This window comes from Aulostomus chinensis, chromosome 6 (assembly GCF_037954235.1).
Source record: "Aulostomus chinensis isolate RoL2024-O1b breed Wild chromosome 6, RoL_Achi_v1.0, whole genome shotgun sequence".
In the NCBI taxonomy this organism is placed as follows: Eukaryota; Metazoa; Chordata; class Actinopteri; order Syngnathiformes; family Aulostomidae; genus Aulostomus; species Aulostomus chinensis.
The window spans coordinates 3,107,469-3,127,011 of record NC_141325.1 but is presented as its reverse complement, the minus strand read 5'-3'; the positions used below and the strand labels follow the sequence as shown (position 1 = coordinate 3,127,011).

The 19,543-nt window shown below is 43.8% G+C and overlaps 1 protein-coding gene across 3 annotated transcripts in view; it reads right to left on the bottom strand.

Annotated features, from left to right (window-relative positions):
• trpm3 (transient receptor potential cation channel, subfamily M, member 3) overlaps positions 1–19,543 on the bottom strand; it is a 167,442-nt gene that overhangs the window by 116,342 nt on the left and 31,557 nt on the right. The gene's annotated exons all lie outside the window — the stretch shown is intronic.

The following is a 19,543-nucleotide window of genomic DNA, read 5'->3' as shown; positions in this document are numbered from 1 at the left end:
AGCAAAATAAAGTACATGACATTGGAGTTTAAATTAAATATAAGCATCGGCAGCGTGTGCAACGCAGACTAACACAACATGACAAATCTTAAATTAAACATGTTCAGTGAAACATCATCTTTCTGCCACGTTGTCCCACCGTCAGTGACAATACCATTCTATATTAGTAAATGTCCCAATGGCTCTCTTGAGTTCCCCCTCAGCGTTTTGCCCTGACAGTCAGGGAGTGACATTAAGAATATCCACCTCACTGCCCAGCGGCTCCCCTGGGGACCAAGACCTCTGAGATCTGTCTGTCAATTCCACAGCTATTCACTGGAGAGATGGTGTGTGTGCGTGCGTGTGTGTGTGTGTGTGTGTGTATTTGAGGGAGAGAAGGGGGATGTAGTAGGGAGCGAGAGTGTGAGATTATGCCTTTCCCCTCTGACCTTCTCATGTCACACTTTTCCATCTCACCCCATGAATTAGGTCAGGAAACATTCAAAGCTCAGTGCATCACCCTGCACTGCCTCCATCCTGTCTCTAGATGGCAACCTTCTAATGCACATCACCCTGCTCTCCCTCTTCCTCAGCCGGAGCTCCAGCATGCACAACAGACTCCAGCACCAGAAACAAATTTTAGACGTGACCAGACGGCTGGTTACTACTTTAGAATAGAGGGTTCTGACTGGTACATCTATCTGGGTAAACAGGATGAGAAGTCAAATCAATTTTATCTGCTGGCCTTAAAGTGACATACACTCCTCAACCACTAGGGGGCATCAGCTGAACACACCTGCTGCAGATGACTGAGGGTTTATTCCATCCTGTCACTCTTTTTTTTTGGGCATCACAACATAAAAAGATATCAAAGTGCAAGATTTCATTCTCTCACAGTTCCACTGGGAGCTTAACTTGGCAGGCAAGGGAAGGCTATTTACTGTGAATTATTTCAGCGCTTCATTGATGAGAGCGTTTGTCTGATAAAGAAGACACAACAATAAATATACAAAATCATTTATGACTGAGACGACTCCCTTAAGTAGGCAGAGGATCGTTACATGGACATTTATAAATCAACGTTTAAACAAATGGCCTTTTTAACAAGCCCGTCAACACATATTTTCACATGACACGATAATCCCCTTGTTCCTTTGGCTGTGTGTCTGTGTGTGCGTGCGTATTTGTGCTGCATTATATGTGTGAGCAACAGAATAATTTACTCACGACCAACAAGTTCTCCTGTGGAAACTACGCCTTTCATCATGCGGTAGGTACAGTGCGTGCATGTGAACACACGACTGTATGTGTAATAACGTGGATGTTCTATCGCCCACATCTTTACTGAGACATCTCTGCTCACCTTGTGACATCGCCTATCTACACGGCGACAAGTGAGAGAAAGAAGCCCATTTCCACTTGTCATTCAAGCAAAGACGGGAGCTCCCGTGAAGCCAGGAGCTCATCTTCTGTAAAAGTGGGGATCAGTGAGTGAAAAGTATATTTTCTTCATCTTATACAACATTCTAATCAAAGTATCACAGAGGCAGTACCAGGAACATGCTGAGCTCAGAAAGGGAGGGAAAGGAAACATAAACTCTGTCCAACAATAGTCAGATAAACACCAACCTGGGCCTTGAAACTTGTCAGATAGATTTAGTTGTCAAAAGATCCAGAAACACAACTTTGCTCATGAAGTCTCTGCAGAATAATTTATGTGTCTGGATGATCATTACCGTGTGATGTCAAGGGGGTTTATACACAGAAAAACAACCAATTAATCCCTCTTAGGGTGCTTTTAAGAGAGGACATCACATTTGTTACCCGTGGCAATTAATATACACCAACTCTAATGACGCTGACTGCCAGGAAAACCCCCAGGACAAATAATCAAGACAAGGTTTCATTTGCTTTAGCCGTGTCCTCGCTGTCTCTTGATTGTTGCATTAAATGCAATGATTAGCAGTGTTTACCTCTCTAGCCAACATACATGTAAGAACGTCACAGGTCCACAAATCAGCAGATATTTAAGGTGAACGAGTGACTGAAGGTGGACAAAAACAAAGTTGTCGTTTGCAGATTGATGGTGCCAAAAGCTTAATCTAATTTGGCTTCCTCTCAGTCTCTCTCTGTGTGATGCTCGTCCCCTGGAGGATTCTTGGTAAGTGACAGTTCAATACCACTCTATATGCACACACATGCACACACACACACACACACACACACACACACACACACACACACACACACACACATACACACACACACACACACACACAGCTACCCCCTACTTCCTTTGCCCCGAGGTAGCAGGAAGACCTCTGCTGAGTGAGTACAGTCCTCCATCTGGAGAGAGGCAATGATTATTAGCCTGCGGGATGGTTACACACACACACACACACACACACACACACACACACACACACACACACACACACACACACACACAGAAGAGACAAACATATTTTTGCTACTCAAGTTGAGCTGACTTGTGAGTTCAACCTGAGTTGTTAACAATCATTAGTGCTTCCCCGAATGTTGGACAGCTTTTTACTTATATTCTCTCGTGTCCCACAAGTCAAGCCACATCTGTCTTCATACTCTTGAAAGCACATCCACATTTTTCGTCTCTGACATTTAGGCCTCGAGCAGCACCACTAAATGTTATTGGCAGGTGCAAACAGCTGCTGACAAACAGCAGTGTTCCCTGATAACAAGCGGTGAAAGGGGATGGGACTAATTAAGAATAATGAACCGACATACTTGCCCACAAATACTTGAACTTCCACTTTCACTCATCACAGGTTAATCAAAAGTACATCCATCAGTCTTTGATCAGCTACCTAATATGGAGCCAACGTAACTTATAGGCAGACATCCCTGGAGCAGGGACAGTCGTGCTAAAATGGGGTGGTTGAGTTTACAAAAGTGACCAAAGTTGGTCATCAAAATGGTCTCAGAAATTTTGAAGACGACAGATTTCCGGATGATCTTTTGCAGAAGCACAAAGAAACATAAAGAGATACTGACTATCCTTAAAATCAGAAGATTTCCAGCAGTGACTGGTACACCAGGTCTGACAGACATGGTCTCGTTAGAGGATGTCAGTCACCCCTCTCAAGTGGAAGCAAGCTCAAGGAACTACGCAATGAACCAAACGCACAGAAGGAGACACTGCTTGTTGGACAAAGAATGCCAAATGGAACCTAGCAGATGTAGATGAGAAAAAGCAGTTTCAAAATGTATTAATTACCGCATTAAAATCCTTGAAGTGTCTTCTGGTCTTTCTTCCTTTGCAAAACGAACATATTTTTCATTTCAAAGTCTAACTGCAGGATGCAAGACATCTTCTCCCTCACTATACAGCCCATTCTCTGGGTTTGTGTCCTGAAGGCTTCCTGTTTCCACATCATACTTGCGTATTCCGAATATTGGACCAGGATCAACTTCCAAATGATTTGTGATGTCACAAACTACTAGTATGTCCATGGGCCTTCTGCTTAAAATCAGATTTTCAAAGAACACAAAGAAAATTGGAAAATCTGGATGCAGACACTCCCCTTCTAAATCAAACAGCACATACGTCATTCTACACAGAGGTGCTCCAACGTCCAACGGTCGGAAGGGACGAGAGGAAAAACATATTTTTGCCTGGAGGAGTCTTTAAATATAATGACAGAAGTTTGAAGCAATAGAGGGAAAAAAAGGAGAGCTTCAACATTCTTCCCTCCAGATAGATTCAACCTTTCAGTTGAGTACATATTAGTTCATGCTGTGAGGAAGTTTAACAAAGAAACGGCGAGAGTCAATCTTCTTCTCTCTGCAGTAGAAATTACGGAAGCGCCAGTTGGCTACACTAGATAACTGCAGTAGAACAGGAACAAGTCACAAGATATTCACGGTTGAGGGGCTGTAAGACAGAGGTTTGGTGAGGTTAGGAGGTTTCAGCGTTAGTGCATGAGTGCATTTGTGGGTGTGGCCTGGGTTCAAGTTTGTTTGAGCCTGGAATCCAGTTCAATTGATATGTGTATGTACCGTAATGAGCAACAACAACAACAACAACAACAACATGTGTACTCCAGTACAGTGACAAAACGCTATTCTCGGTCCTGGAGTGATTACTCCACTGAAACAGAAGAGAAGATCTTCTCCTTGTGGATTGAAATGTGAGCATACTTGAGCACAGAAGGAACGACACTGACGGGGGAGGAGGGGGGGGGCCTGAAAATGTGGGCTGTGTTTGTTGGATAGCTAAAGCACTTTCAAACGGCCCCGGAGCTAAAAAAGGCATAAACTGCACACAATGTGGTGCAATAATGAGAACTCTGTCCATGGAGATGAGTAACTACTGGAGATCCTTGGGGACGGAATCATTTTCTAATAACATGCCAACAAGTTAGGAACTGCAGTAAACACACAGACAACTCATGTGCTGACACTTCGCTTTGAGTCAACAAAAAAGGCCACAAAGCCACGCTACGTCATTCCTTCCTGACACATTTACTTTTGACTTGTTAAACTATCATTGTTGAATGAGCCCCTGCAACTAACTCCCCTTCAAGTGTGTGACTCTCTCTCTCTGTGCCACCAAAGTGCCACCTAAAACATCAACAGCTGCAAAGAAAATGTCTAATTAAGCCTGACTGTTTGTTTTTACGGAGCTAAAAGCCCCCTTACACCATCTGTTCCCGTTGTACTGCTGAATTCTGAATTCACTTTCTACGGTACCAATCAAGTCGTAGCGGGGGAATAAACGAGTTGCTGAAATTAACTTGTTTTACAGGTTCACCGCATCTCATTACACAGGACATTAAGGAGCAGTGTAAGGGGTATAGAAACTCGTGCCATCAAGAAGAGTTACAAGGAGCAGCCAGGTCTAAAATGTCTGCTGTTAAGCTGCAGGTTCCACGAGAATTGTGTTTGGGGAATAGTGCTTTGCTTTTTGATTCTCTGTTCAACGAGGCAGAGAACTGTGACAAAGAGCCACGGCAAGAGAACATCCGCTGAGAGAAACACCGGTCTCTTACTGACTGAGGGACAGAATGAGTCAACTGACGGGGGACTGGACTTTGGGAAGAGAGAGGGCATGGAAGAGGGAGTCAGACATTTTTAAGATAAATACTGTTGGGTCCTCACCGTGCGCATGTCATGCTAGTGGGTGCTAACACTGACTGGCAGTTTTGCATAATGAGGCTGTAAAGCAATTCAGGCACTCAAATTAGCTTTTCCACCGATATATAAGGTGGGAATGAGGCTGAAAAAGAGATCACTTTGCATTTAACAGCGTTACCTGTCCACGAGGCAATATCAAAGACATTGGGAAGTCAGTCAGCAGCACAAAAGCAAAGAAAAAGCACAACTAAGGGGTTATTGTGGTGTGAAGCCACTGAATCGTCTCTAGTGGCTCCTCTCACCTCATTAGCCATTCCTCATTCATCCAAAATGAACTCAAGCAATCATCACATCGTTTTGATGTAATGAAACTCACTGTAACTGCCGCAATAATGCCCTCTAAAATGTTTTGCCTTATCATTATAAACAGCATACCTCCCAAAATTCGTGACCAACTGCAGGCTATCTTGTGGAGGAACTGGAGTCTCACCCATGTTTAACCCTTCAGGAGATTTATTTCCTTCGATGCTGACCTTTCCGGTCAATCAAGCTGAAAAATGCAGCGGCCTTGAGCTCGAAAGATCATTATTGCCCTGATACAGAGTGACTAAACTAAAATTGAGAGGCCACAAAGCAATTTATGAGGAAAGTGTGAATTTCAAATCCAGGCTACGGTGATATGAAACCCACAGCTCCCTCAGTTTTGTCTGAAGGGTTCTGTCAGAGGATGCTAAGGTGTGGAAGGTTAAAATCACTCATAGAGCAAACACACAACACATGCAGGGATGCTCTGACATCCATCAACTGAACTGAAGTGTGACAGCTGCTTACAGGGAAAGACACAGAGACCTATAATGGGCCTGAGGCGAATCACATCTAACTTCAATAATATCAGCTCTAAAATTGACACCTTGGGCATCTGTGGAGACATATTGAAGAAACTGAGACGAAGAAGAAGTTCTCATACACAAAGCAACAAAAGCAAAATGAGACAAATGTTGAAATCATGTAACCTGCAAAATACCTGAAGTTCTTACCATCTCACTATTTGATGAAAAGCTTTTTATCTCAAACTGGACGCCCCTGACAGATTTTAATTCGTCCCAAGTTCAAAAGTACTGACAACTGCCACTTATGTCCCGGGGAAAGAAAAGCATTAATCAAATATTAACTATTCCGCTTCTCTTATCATTTCACCCTGATGTTTGATTCACTGAAGCCCAGTCTTTGCAACGCCAGGCGCTGAGGTCAGAAATTCTCCGGACGACAGCACCTCTGCTGAGGTAAGAGAGCAGGACGATGGTTCCAGCCCAGAGCAACGTTCTCTCTCTCTCTCTCTGAAGAAAGGAGATCAGTGCAATGCCCAGCTCCTAATACCCACAGCCCCCAAGTCCCTGTCAGCGCAGGGCTCAGCGTAGAGATAAAACACACACAAATCTATAACTGCCAGACTATCTTTAGTGCTTGCTGATCTAATCTTCCGAGTCAACAGAGCAACGCAGACACGGCTCGGTGTCAGAACCCACTTTAATGAGCAGGCATTTCACCCAGGGTAGACAGCCATCTTTAAAATCTTCAGTGCTCTTTGTGGCTTTACTCTACTTTTAAATTCCATCCATCCATTTTCTATACCATTTATCCCTTAAGGGTTGGGGGGGGGGGGGGGGGGCGCTATCCCAGCTGACATTGGGTGAGAGGCGGGATTCACCTTGAACAGGTCACCAATCCGTCACATGGCCATAATAGGGTTCAGTATCTCGCTCAAGGATACTTGGACACGGTCACCGGGGGAAGTGAGGATCAAACCTGCGACCATTCGGTTGCGTAACGGCCACTCTACCTGTGAGCCACGCCGGCCCCTACTTTGAAATTTGTCAGTTCAATCCAGAAATAAGTGGATTTTTTTTTCCCCCCAAAAAAGGACTGCAAAGAAATTAAGGGTAAACATTTCAGAGGATTGGGTGAAGGATAATCTGTCATTTTAATAATCCCGTTCCAATCTTTCCCTTCCTAAACTAGCTCAGATATAAGTCGACCATAAGGCTCCTGCGATTTTGATGAGATAATTTCCCTCCGGGTAGAAAGCAGACTTTTGGATCCGTCAAGTTCAGGCTGGCTGTGTCCGAGAGCTGTTTGGCATCGTGTCTGTTTCTGAGTGCTTCCAGGTTGTCCTAAAAACCAGGCTTCAGTGCTCATCTGTCTGGATGGAACCAGTGAGGTGAGATACCGCCATCGTACAACGTTCCTGTTGCCATAGCAGCATAAGTGTAGTGTTATTACTTTCTTGTGGGTCAGCATAATAAAGTAGACCTACAGTCCAGTGGCTGCAGGGCCCCTGGTAATGGCTTTTATGGCAGTCATTATTGCCACACCACTACACCAGGAAATACATACGAGTGTACACTCAGCCTCAAAGCTCAGGGCTCATGACATCAGACACAAGAGCTTCAAAGCAACAGTTCAAAGAGAGGGTGCAACACAGGTTTCAGATGAACACATCCCTCTATTCAAAGATCTCTATATTTACATAAAAAAAAATTGACATTTACATAAAAAAGACGGGGCTCACTATGACAGGGTTTCCTGATTCCACGTCTGGCAACGAGAGGTCCAGGAGCGAGACTGAACGGTACCTCAACACTTTAACGAGAGGCTGAGGCAAAATGTAGACTGGAGGCGGGCGGCTTTTGCCTGAAATTAAGGGGACAACTCCACGAAGAAGAGACGCGGTAACCCTTCAGTTCAACCCACACCCACAGTCTGATGCAGCCACAGCATAAAGCCTGAATTAGTGAACTCAGCATTACCATGATACACCGCCCTGTACGTGCATCGCTCATGGAGGAGGCCAGCACTTCAACATGTTGAGAGAAAAAAGGTTTTAAGACCTGGGGCACCGCTGTGGAACTCCCAGGTGCCTTGAGCAAAAGTGCTGGAATGTGGCTGAATAAGCATTATTTTCATTTAGGTGTAATCTGACATACAGCACACCTGAAAATGTAGCTGGAACAGGTAAGGCCTATTTTGCAAATGAATGCATTTCATCTTGTAGCGGCTACATGTCTTCGTTCTGCTTCATTTTTTTGTTTTCTGTAAAACTTTTGAGGGAAATTCTGAAATATTCAAGAAAGATCTTTTCAGACAAACGTAGAAAGGACGGAAGGGACAATTGTTTGTGGTAGAAAACCTGATGGCGAGCACAATAGCTTCAACGGCATAAAGTGCGTTACTATGGCAACTGGCTCGAACTCTGTCTTTAAGTGTAAGGGTATTTCTGGAATAAGCCCCATTTTTAAGTTAGTGTGACATTCACTTGTGGGCGCAGGATGACTTCAGAGCCTGAACTGGGTTGAAGATGGTTTTAAGTTGACCTATTGACTTTGTTATGCCCCTTTTTTTTTGTTTTTGTTTGTTTGTTTACAGCTGAGTATTTTTAACAGGATTTACCATCTCTGCCAAACAATTTCCTGTGGGAAATCCTGATACTAAGGTCTAATAAAAATGTAAATGTAATGTATGCAAAACAAAAAAAAAGAAAAAAGAAAAGCCCCTTCAATATCCTGAGGGTTTAGGAAACTCAACCGCGGTCAAGTACATGCTCACACGTCACTCCAAAATCAGTCCAAAGCATTTTTCTAAAAGGAAAGAAGAGAAGGAAGGAAAGGAAATTAAACAGAAAGACTTTTCATTTATTTCTGCATAACAAAAAAAAAAAAAAGAAAGGAAAAGAGACCGTAATCTAATGTGAACTATCTAATGGAAGCTATTTGGGCAGAAGCATGACTGAGCATCTTAAACGTCTGTGCCTCGGTGTCTGTCTCCTTCTTTTCCTCCTCTACTCGGTCAGAACGAGGATAAATTAGCAGAAGGAATTCAGAGCGAGGCTGCTTAGAGGAGGGTTTAATAAAGCTTTGATCAGAGCACATGCCAGTAATCTGACAAATCCACGAGGAGAGCAACTCAAATCAGGCTCCTTTGTGAGAAGCCATATATTGCTTTGGCAAGTCACCGTGCCCTGTGTTTATGAACTCAAGTGTCTCTAAATGATTGCTCTATCTTAATATTCTATCTAAATTAATCTTTCAGCAATTGAGCAGTCACGTATGCGAGCATGGTATTGTGTGTGTGTGTTAAAATTACAGTGATTTAATGAAAAAGGGCAGTGGAATTCATTAGCCCAGTGTTTCTAACAATTCACTTCAATAAATGAAAAAGCCTTGCTGAGAGGAAGTATACGGCTCTGTCATAATACCACTCCAAGTTACTAAACTGAAGGAGGGGGAAAAAAAGAGTGAGAGCAGGAACGGATCTGCAGATGGGTAAAACCTAACAGTGAAAGAGGAATAAAAGCCCAGTATATTCTAGAAATGTAACGAAGGTAGGTAACACTCTGACATCCCTCTGGACGTTTCTATGAGTGGCATTTTTAAGAAAGTAAGAGCCTCCTGGTGGAGTGTGGGATGATACTTTCAATTTTTTTTCTCAAAACTTAAGTAATTCGAACAGAAACATGATTGTTGATGACTAGAGGATCAACTGCCATTACAAATCATGACCAGCTATTCCAAGGGAGGATGTCTACGATTGCTGTGCTAAGCTAACTAGCGCTCAGCCAGTCTCAGTTGGTTTCTAGCTTCTGAGGGTATCTATCTTCTTGTCCGGCTCTGGAAAGGATGACAAACAGTTTTTCTACGCGGCAAAAAAAAGGTGAATGTGAAGGTCTACCACCCTAAGCTGTAAGGGGACACAGGCCACCTGCTGCTCCGAGGTCAGACAAAAAAATTCACCAACTGGAAGTACAGCTTTTGTCCCCAGTCACACCTGAAGCACTGGACTATAGTCTGGTTTGCAGCCCTTTAAGTAGTCTCTCTCTTGCTCTCTCTTTCACACACACACACACAAACACATAATGTCTGTCAGGTGGTGGAGTTGACAAATCATTGCCACGGCAACAAAGGTTTGTCATAAAGACCTTATCAAACTCTGCCCTTCTGCTTTCCTTTTCAGCATCCCTCTTCGTGGCCGAAGTTGACTTTGCCCTTTCCATTCCCTCGACCCAAAAAGTTCACAGTCCACATCATCTCTCTGAATGGTGTCCAGGGGAAAGAAATCTCATTAGGTTCACGCTATACCAAGGGGTGTGTGTGTGTGTGTGTATCAACATACTTTGTGTTGTGTATTATGCAGTGGAGGCCTCAGTGCTGAACTGATAGAGTAAATGACTCCAATCTCTCCGTAATGTCACCGTAGCAGTATGCGTTCTTTGAACCATGATGTGAGCCCCCCCCCCCCCCCCAAAAAAAATTGTGAAAAAGAGGATTTTGGCCTATGAAGAGCACAACTTGGTAAACGGACCCATTTTTCTACCTTGGTGGCACTCAAAGCGCTTTACAGTGTCGTCCCACTCACCCATTCACACTCACTCTCACACACTGATGGTATCTTGCTCAAGGACACTTCGACATGGTCACTGAGGGGGAAGTGAGGATCGTGCCAGTGACCTTTCGGTTGCTAGACGGCCACTCTACCTCCGAGCAATGCCGCCTTATCGGTTGGTTATTCAAATACCATTGGTTAACCCTAAATACAAGGCTAAGCTAGTATAATGACACTAGGTTGCAGTTATGGCGGCAGAAGACAACACAATCTAATAGCATAACTTGGTTTTCACTGGCTATTGACAGTGCACATTTGAAGATTCATATACGTTATGAATCAAGAGTCCACTTGAAAATCCAACATGTTGAAGATGCTCCCACTCGCAGGAGGAGTCCGTCCTCGTCACATGCCAATGGGGGTCTGTCCCCTCCATACGCTGACAGATCTCTGAGCCAACCTGTCACAACTTCTACCCTCGACTAGCACTGACTGGCACAGGCTAGAGACGCCCTGGCGCAACGGTGAATCCTACATGAAATCCTTTACGAAGTCATACAGTGTATCTCCAGCGTTAGGGAGGTGGGCCGAGGACACAAAGTTTGTTGCTTCAATCTTCAAACTGGCAGGGATGAAGTGAAGAGAGTGAAGAGCTAACCACTGAGGCTGAACAACCTCAGGAGAGGCTTCATCTCTGAGGACACCGAATAAATAATGGTGAGGAAGAAATGACAGGCCCCCGTGAGGATGGTACCACCTACTTTTATGTATCACTTTCTTAGATGTCGCAGAATTACCATGCCTACTCGTTCCTGTCACACTTTCTCTCCTCCCTTGACTCACATACACACATATCACCATCATCGCATACAAATAACTGCTTTCATTCTCCCAAAACACACTTTGTCTCCTCAGCGCCACCATCTAACACCTCCCACTATGTACGCTGCCTCAACAAACTCATGATACTTAGAGCTGTTTCTAAGTTACTGTTGCTACGGATGTCAGTCAACACACACACACACACACACACACACACACACACACACACAAAATCGTTGCTATCAAATAACCAGCTTATATGTACTATCGCTCCGCCACTGAAATGTGTGTTAAGCAGATTAAATGTTGAGGATTTAGCTGTGTTGGCGTGCCAGCAGCCGAGCCTCAGGTTTGTCAGATCCACCTGCAGGCTCGCATGAAGTGAAATGAAAGCGTCGGGCGTGGCATGACATCGACCAATTACTGACGTGTGACAGACTTTCCAGGAGGATCAGAGCACCTCTGGTATCCTGGTAGTCTACTGTGGTTACATGGAGGCGCAGGGATTGACGTCTTCATAGTCTCATTTATTTTCCCCCGACCATCTGCTGCTCGGAGACTTTCTCCAGATGGTTCAATCATCTTTCCACTTGTCTTCCCTTTGCTACTATAGATTGTCTTTAATTAGGTGCATTACTATACTGCAGCGGACGGTTTACAACTGCGCTGCAGGTCCTTTTATCTACCCACGTCGTGTAGTAATTACAGAAATGACGCCGCTATGAAAACGACCAATATTGGATTAAAAAACAGTAAAGACAATCTGTGACACACAGGGGCGGGTGTCCAAAGAGAGGAATCGTTCAGCATCCTGGGAATGACACACTTTCACTTTCTTGAGTGTTAAATAAGAAGAAGAATAATACCAGTTGTGTGTTTGTGGAGTAAACATAAAGCCCCTGCCAACTGCAGGTTAGCTCAGCCGAACACCCGCTCTGACTCTGTGGACTGACTACAAAACCGTCTCCAGCTCTCCAAACAACAACAACGTGCGGTCGACCGCTCCTGGTGGAGAACAAGTGGGTTCCGTAATCTGTGGGCAGTGTCAGGAAAGCCGGAGCCCCGTTTCTAGTCTTTATGTTTCCCAAACCTGCACAGCAGTGACATCTGTTTTCTTGACTAACTCTCAGCAAGAGAGGGAAAAACCCATTCAGCCATGAGAAACAAGTCAAGTTCCTCTCTTACACACGACAGTCTTACAATTGTGCTAAGTAGCATATTGTTGTAGTTTGGACACTTTAAAACGAGAATAAATCCAGCCTTTTTCATGCCTCCGCACCAGTGGCAGCCATGAACCAGAGACATTATGATCTCACGTTGTCCCTTTGTCTGTCCATCAACTTGTCGCTAACAAGACCTTGAGGGACTTTCCTCAGATTTGGCACAAACTTCCACTGGAACACAAGGATGTACGGAAAAGGTTTTGGTGGTCAAATTTGGCATAAACATCCCCTTAGGCTTGAGGGTGAAGTTACAACGTTTGGTGATGAAGGTCAGTGAGAGACACACTCTGATAAATAAGTACCATCTAGCTTTACCGATAAATGTGTGGAGACAAAGAAGGGTTCCTTGACTGTGGTTGTCTGGAAGCGGTGAGCAAACTGTTCACTTCGTGCATCTTGTCCAACCACGTGCAGCACAACAGTCTCGAAGCAGTGACAGCAAGAGCTGGCAGACAGGCAAAATTAGCTGATTAGGTGTCAGCCGCGGGGAGTCAGCCAAGTCAGAAATGTTCCAATACGACACGCGGGGGCTTCATGAAGTATGACTTATATAAAGATACGAGGTCCATGAAAAAAATAACACATAAAATAATCCAGATCATATTTGAGGAAAAACAACGCTTGCAAGAAGCCCTTAAAACCTGACAAATAGTATCAATACAAGATTTCACTTGGCAATAACAGCAGTCGTGGGATTCAGGCAAACGCCAGCCCCAGACCATCTGTGCTGTCAGTCATTCCTCACACTCAGTTTTAACACTGCTTTCTATGATTCGCCACATCACCCACATATGTCACTAAACTACTGTTATTTTCTGTGTCTACAAAACTGAGATATCCTGCGATTGCCTGTTCGAAAAAAATAATGGTGAGTTCAATAGTCTCGTAATTAACAGTGTTTCCTTGCAGACGCCACAAGGGGGCACTACAAGCCCCATTAATGCAGGGCAACAAAATCTAAATATATTTTTCATTATCTTGACAGCTTTAAACCCCATCTATGAGGGAGCAGATCAGTGGGAGATTACATAGAAAGAGACGGTACGTAAAAAATAAGAGGAGACATCACTAAGTTGTGGATTCACATTTGAGAAACCTCTTACATTAAAATTATGAAATCATAGAAAATATAAATCCAGCTGCAGCACATGAAGCCCAACTCCACAAAAAAAGCAGATCCAGAGTGTGGGGACCCATCCTCTTCGACAGACTCACTCCAATGAATTCAGGCAGCAAAGAGAGCCCTGTGGGCTTAATTTTTATCTTCATATCATACAGCCTTTGCAAGAGAACCGTGCTGTTACATCCTGCGTGCCGACAAAAGACACTGCCTGTGGATCTCTGCATGAAAACACGGCTGCCAAAGTGTGTGTTATAGAGAAGGTGCAACCTGATTCTGCATGAAGACGGATGAAAGCACAGTTGCACGTTGCTTTGAACAAGTCATTAGTGACAACACTGGACCGTGTAGCCAGCATTTCCTGGGCCAGGCACAAACTAAAAATCAATTATTTTAATCATCGAGCCCACATTCTTGAAAGCCTACCACAACAAGACATGTCCTGGAGCACTGTGAAGACATATTTAATTATTGCAAGCTCAAGGTTGTTTAATTTCCTCTAGAAATGAGTGGAGATGAGATACGCAACTCGTAACCCATCCATCAACGTAGATCGCAGCAAGATAAACTGACAAAGATAAATGGAAACAAATTAGTTGATGGGAAAGTTGGAGCAGAAAATTATTAATATCTGCAAATATCCAGACAACAAGATGAGGAAGAGACGTACAGAAAGACTGCACAGAAATCATCTAGGTTTGTTTGTTCGGACAGCATGTAAACTGAATTAGTCAGTATATAAATGCCTGATTTCTTCTGATGATTCAGAGAACACAATGAAGATTGCGTGAGCCACTAATCTTTGATCAAAAAGCATTCCACGAAGCGTTGAGCTGTGTATTGTTTCCATAGGAACTAACTTTGCTTCTTTCCGACCTCTGCCTCATAGAAGTAATCTCACACTTGAGTGTATAGTAATGAGAATCCAAAACAAGCATTCACACTTTTTCAGTTGATCTCTCCTGGGAACAGCAGAGCCAGATAGGAAAATGATCAAATTTCCAACAACAAAAAAAGCTCTTTTTTGAAAAACAAACAAACAAACAAACAAACAACAACAACAACAAAAAGCCCTGAACAATCCAGGATGCAAATTCATACTGTGCATACCTGTAGATGGGAAGCAGAGCATGTTGTTTTGGAAAAAAATGTATAATTGTTACGTCATTTTCATGGGAATGCAATTTAAGATGGGTTTGAAGCCATTAGCAAATATAAGACAAAACATTTAGTAACGGAAAAGGAAAAACACCAAGTGGATATATTTTAAAGATAAACAAATCCAGTGTCTTTCGTCATGCTATTTGCGCTGTAACGATTACTGCAAGACGCTTTCTCTCATTGTTAACGTCTGGTCCTGATCATTCAGCCTCCTGCTTGTTCATGGATGTCTTCGTTTGACTGACGGCCCATGCGGCTGTTGTGTTTCCATTAAAGAGCTGTTTGCAGTTTGTTGTCACTTATTTCCAAATTAGCCAAACTTCCAAGAAGTATAGAAAATACATGATTGATGTGTGGGGGAAAAAAAAAAACACCCCTCACAAGTTGCACAGGTGCATTTTTGCCTAAATTGCAAAAGCCAATGCCTCCGATTACAGCTTTTCATTCAATGTTTCAACTACAAGGATTTATGTAAATCATGTTATTAATCTTCTTGTTTAACTTTATGAGAATTAAAATAGTCAGTGCAGTGTTTAGCGCTGTTGCCTCTCAGTAAGAAATTTGAGGGTTGGAGCCCGGCTGGAGCACGGGGTCTTTCTGGGTGAGTCTGCATGTTCTCCCTGTTCCTGCTGGGTTCTCTCTGGTACTCCAGCTTCCTCCACAGTCCAAAGACATCAAGAGGGACCAGGTTAATCCAGACTCTAAACTGACCGTAGGCGTGGCTGGGAGAGCCAATGGTTGTCTGTCTCTATGTGTTGGCCCTGCCATGGACTGGTGACCTGTCCAGGGGGAAGGCTGCTGGGATAGGCTCCACCCCCACCCCCCTTAACAGGATAAGAAGTAGAAAATAGATGGAGAATTAAAATAGATCAGAAAATACAGACATTTTTTGATACCTGATTAGAATCATATTCTACGCTGTATGACTAATGAGATGACAAGACTACAATTATATCATAAAGTTTTCAAAATAATTTGAAGTTCATGACATGATTGGTCATTTCAGTTTCATAACATGAGGCAGCCAGTGAACCTCATCAGAGCAACTCAAGAGCGCTGGGGAAAGCAGATAAATGGGCCAGGGGAGCGTTTGAAGTCAGGCTCTGGTGCCAGGGGTGATCACAGAGTGCAAAATGTCTGTTTTCAAGACTACCGTGGTTCCACTGTGACAAGAGATGAGGCTCATTACTGCCAAACTGGATCAGGGTGATGGTATCAGCTGCAAGGACTTTGCCACCACCACCTCATCTCAAATCGCCATTTTCTGCAGGGGAGAGTCCCCATGACATGTGAAAACACAGACATGCAGTCAAAGACACACACGCGACAACATTTTTCGTCTTGTAATAAAAGGCGCGAGGGATTTCTTGAGCTGGGCCGAGCAGACGGCGGCCGCGGTCCACAGATGGTGGATCTGCAGGGCATTCACGTGGCAGTAATTTAACACTCACACCACAAACTGAGACACAAGCAATACCACACAGTTGTTCTTCCCTGACAAGACTCGCATACATCAAGGGCTGTGTGGCTTTACAACACACATCAGTCACTGTGTGCAGCACCCAACTTTAGAGGAAAATTTGATTCACACTCAACAGAACAACTGCAGCATGTAGAACCTATACCATAAAATAAATATCAGCCGGATTCAACACTGACATGTCATTCCCCTTTGGGTTCATCTGATGACTCTACAGGCAAACTGTTGCTGAGGTTCCCAGCAGTCACTGAGGAATATCATAACCTCTCAGGATTCCTGATTCGGTCCACCTGATGAATCCAGGTCCAATATTCAGGATTGCTTCTGACGCCCTGCCACACCAGAGGGAAGCATCTGGCTGTTCAGCAGTCAAGCGGCAGGTCCGATGCCATACACAAATATCAGATAGACTAGAATTTAAGAAAATAAAGATTATTGACAAAACAATACCCGAAATGTGGGAGGACCACTTCTCTGGTAAGAGACAAATAAACGCTAACACCTTCAGGCTTCAAGCCCCACCTACAGTCACAAGCTTTAGGACATGACCAAAGGAGTTAGGAAGAAGCACCCAAAATGGGTTTCCTCTCACAGACAGGATGAGAATCTCAGAGTAGTGATTCTCAGAGGCTCCTTAGTGCTACTCCTGCAGGTGGAGTCCTGCAAATCTACCCCACCACAAGCCGAATTTGACAGAGACATCAACAGTGAAACATTCCATGTTTTCCTCCAAACTTTTTTATTTTTTCAACCACCTGCAACCTTCTTCCTTTCCTCCTTCAACCCCTGGATCATTGACGACCACCTGGCCTTCACCAGGGCGATTAAGGAGAGACGCTCAAGGGCCATGGTCAAGTATCTGGTTGATAGGGAGGATTATGATCTGGAAGAGTTGTGCTGGGTCTCCCGTAGCATCACCTCATCCGCTTTTTAATCTGTAGAATTCACCGCCTGCCTCCTGACAATCCTGGTGGGGCATCAGGACGGTCCAGGTTCTGTCCCAGCTTGTCTTGCCTTCTAGTTGTCCTCTTTTCTTCCTTGTGTGTGTGTTCTGTTTAGCCTGTCACCCTTGTGTCTCTTTCTGCGTTTGTGTTTGTTCTCGGATGGCGTGGGTGGGGCTCTCTCCTGTTCTCTGCTGCCTCGACACACCTCCTCATTATCTCCAATCACTTCACAATAGAAGAACCCCAGCTTTTCATCCACTCATCACCACATTATCATCTTACTAGCATGGCAGAGTAGATCACGGCTGCTCAGCATGTCTGTTTTTGTCCTTTGAGTATACTTACCTGTTTTACTGTGTCCAGGAATTCTTGCTATCCATCAAAAATCTGCATTGCTCTTCTCCACTTGTCTCCACCAGACTCTAAAGACGGGCCTCACCCACATCCAGCCAAAAACCAGTCAATTCTGCCAGTTTCAATTCTGTGAAATAAATCCCCTTAAATCCATTCTGCCTGAATTCATTTGGCTCCAGAAAAAAAGAAAATGGTATCACAAATCATTACACCTAATCTTTAATTCCCGCACAATTAAAAGCATCAAATAATCTGATAATCGTCACACAATATTTTCTTTGTTCACTGTGTGTATGCTTTTTGATTCATCTGGCAAGAGCAGACACACACTCCAACAGTACTTTAAGATTTCAAGAAAATGAGACCGCTTTCCCCTTAAATCTCCTCCCATTCACTTCTTCAGTCATTCAGCACTATCAACACGTTCTCAAAGCACTTCTGGAGTAATTCTGCATCACATTCCGATGACACACATTCACTCCTTCGCTCACTAACACACATAAACAGAACCACCTGGCTATTATATAGACTAATGACTCAAAGTGACTAATGATTTGAGACGAGCAGTGGCGGCATCGTTCCGTGCTTCATATCCAAGCAACACAGGTCTCAGGAGGACGAGGCTTAGCTTCTTTTTGGGTGCACAAACACAGACACATTCACGCACAGTGTAGCTGAAGCACAAACACACATTAAAAAAAAAGAGGGTATCCTGATTAACCGATTGAGATTTTAATACCAAAATCTTTGAATTCCTCAGTCACATCTGAGATGAAGCTGGCTGACAACACCATTACCTCAGAGTAAGTGTTGCTGAAGAGAACATTTCCTCCGAGACTGCGGTGCAGTGCAGTACAAGACAGCATTGCTTACCAGAGCACTACCACAAAACCAGAGATGGAGCTCAAACCGGCATATCTCAGTCTACCACACATCTCCCAGCTCCCATATCGGGGCCAAATACCCCCCCCCCCCCCCTCCCCCCGATCAGTGAGATGGTCCTTGATGAGTCCCAGCAAGCAACCACCTGTAATTGGTCATCAAAAAGTACCAATAAAGTTCTACATTTCAAAAAATAGTGTGTAGAACCCGTGATCCATCAGATCCACATCCCAGAGAAGTTTCAGTGCTGCCAATCGGACCATGTACTTGACGATAGTGGTGAAAAATGAAAGACAAGTCCCTGGGGGCTTATTCACAGATTTGTGTGTGATTCATCAATGACATGTTGGACTTAAATGCTTTTTCGGACTGTATGGTGTACCACAAGGATTTGTGCTTAGCTCTATTCTATTCGCAGTACATTGCTTGTATTTATTGATGAATAGCTGCATTTTCAGTCGGTTCACACTTTCACACATTCAACTGGTGCAAAATGCAGCGGCGGGTTTGTTCGGTAAATCGAAAGAATCGTTACTCAAACATTAGGTTGAATTGAAAAAAAAAAAAAGTTCTAAAGCCGTGAACAGGCTGGCTCCAGAATACCTGAATAAGCATTTATATCACCGCTGTCTTTCCAGGTTGTGATATGTTGTTGTTTTCCATCTGAGAGTCATTTCAGGTATGAAGGGGGCCACACTTTTTCTTTGGCCAGGCCAAAAACTGTGGAACGCTCTCAATTTTTGGTCACTTCCCCCTCAAAGAGTATTGCAAATCTATGCTACATCTCGTTTTCTCAGGTCCTACGTCTGTGTCATTTGTAAATTTCTGAGGGCTTGTTTCTTCACGATGCTACACTGTGCTCATGAAGTGAAAATTAACAAATAGAACAAGCTTTCCTTTCCAGTGGTGAAATTATTCCTCTCCTCCATTTGACAGTGCTCTAAGACTACTTGGCTACTGCTGCTACTACAGTACCACTTCCGTTTTGCACCATACGTTATATTGTCCCTGGAGAAATTATACCTTGTTAGCATCCAAGCTGTCAGTGGTTCTATTTATATTCAATTAATGTCACATTTATTAGCGCAAG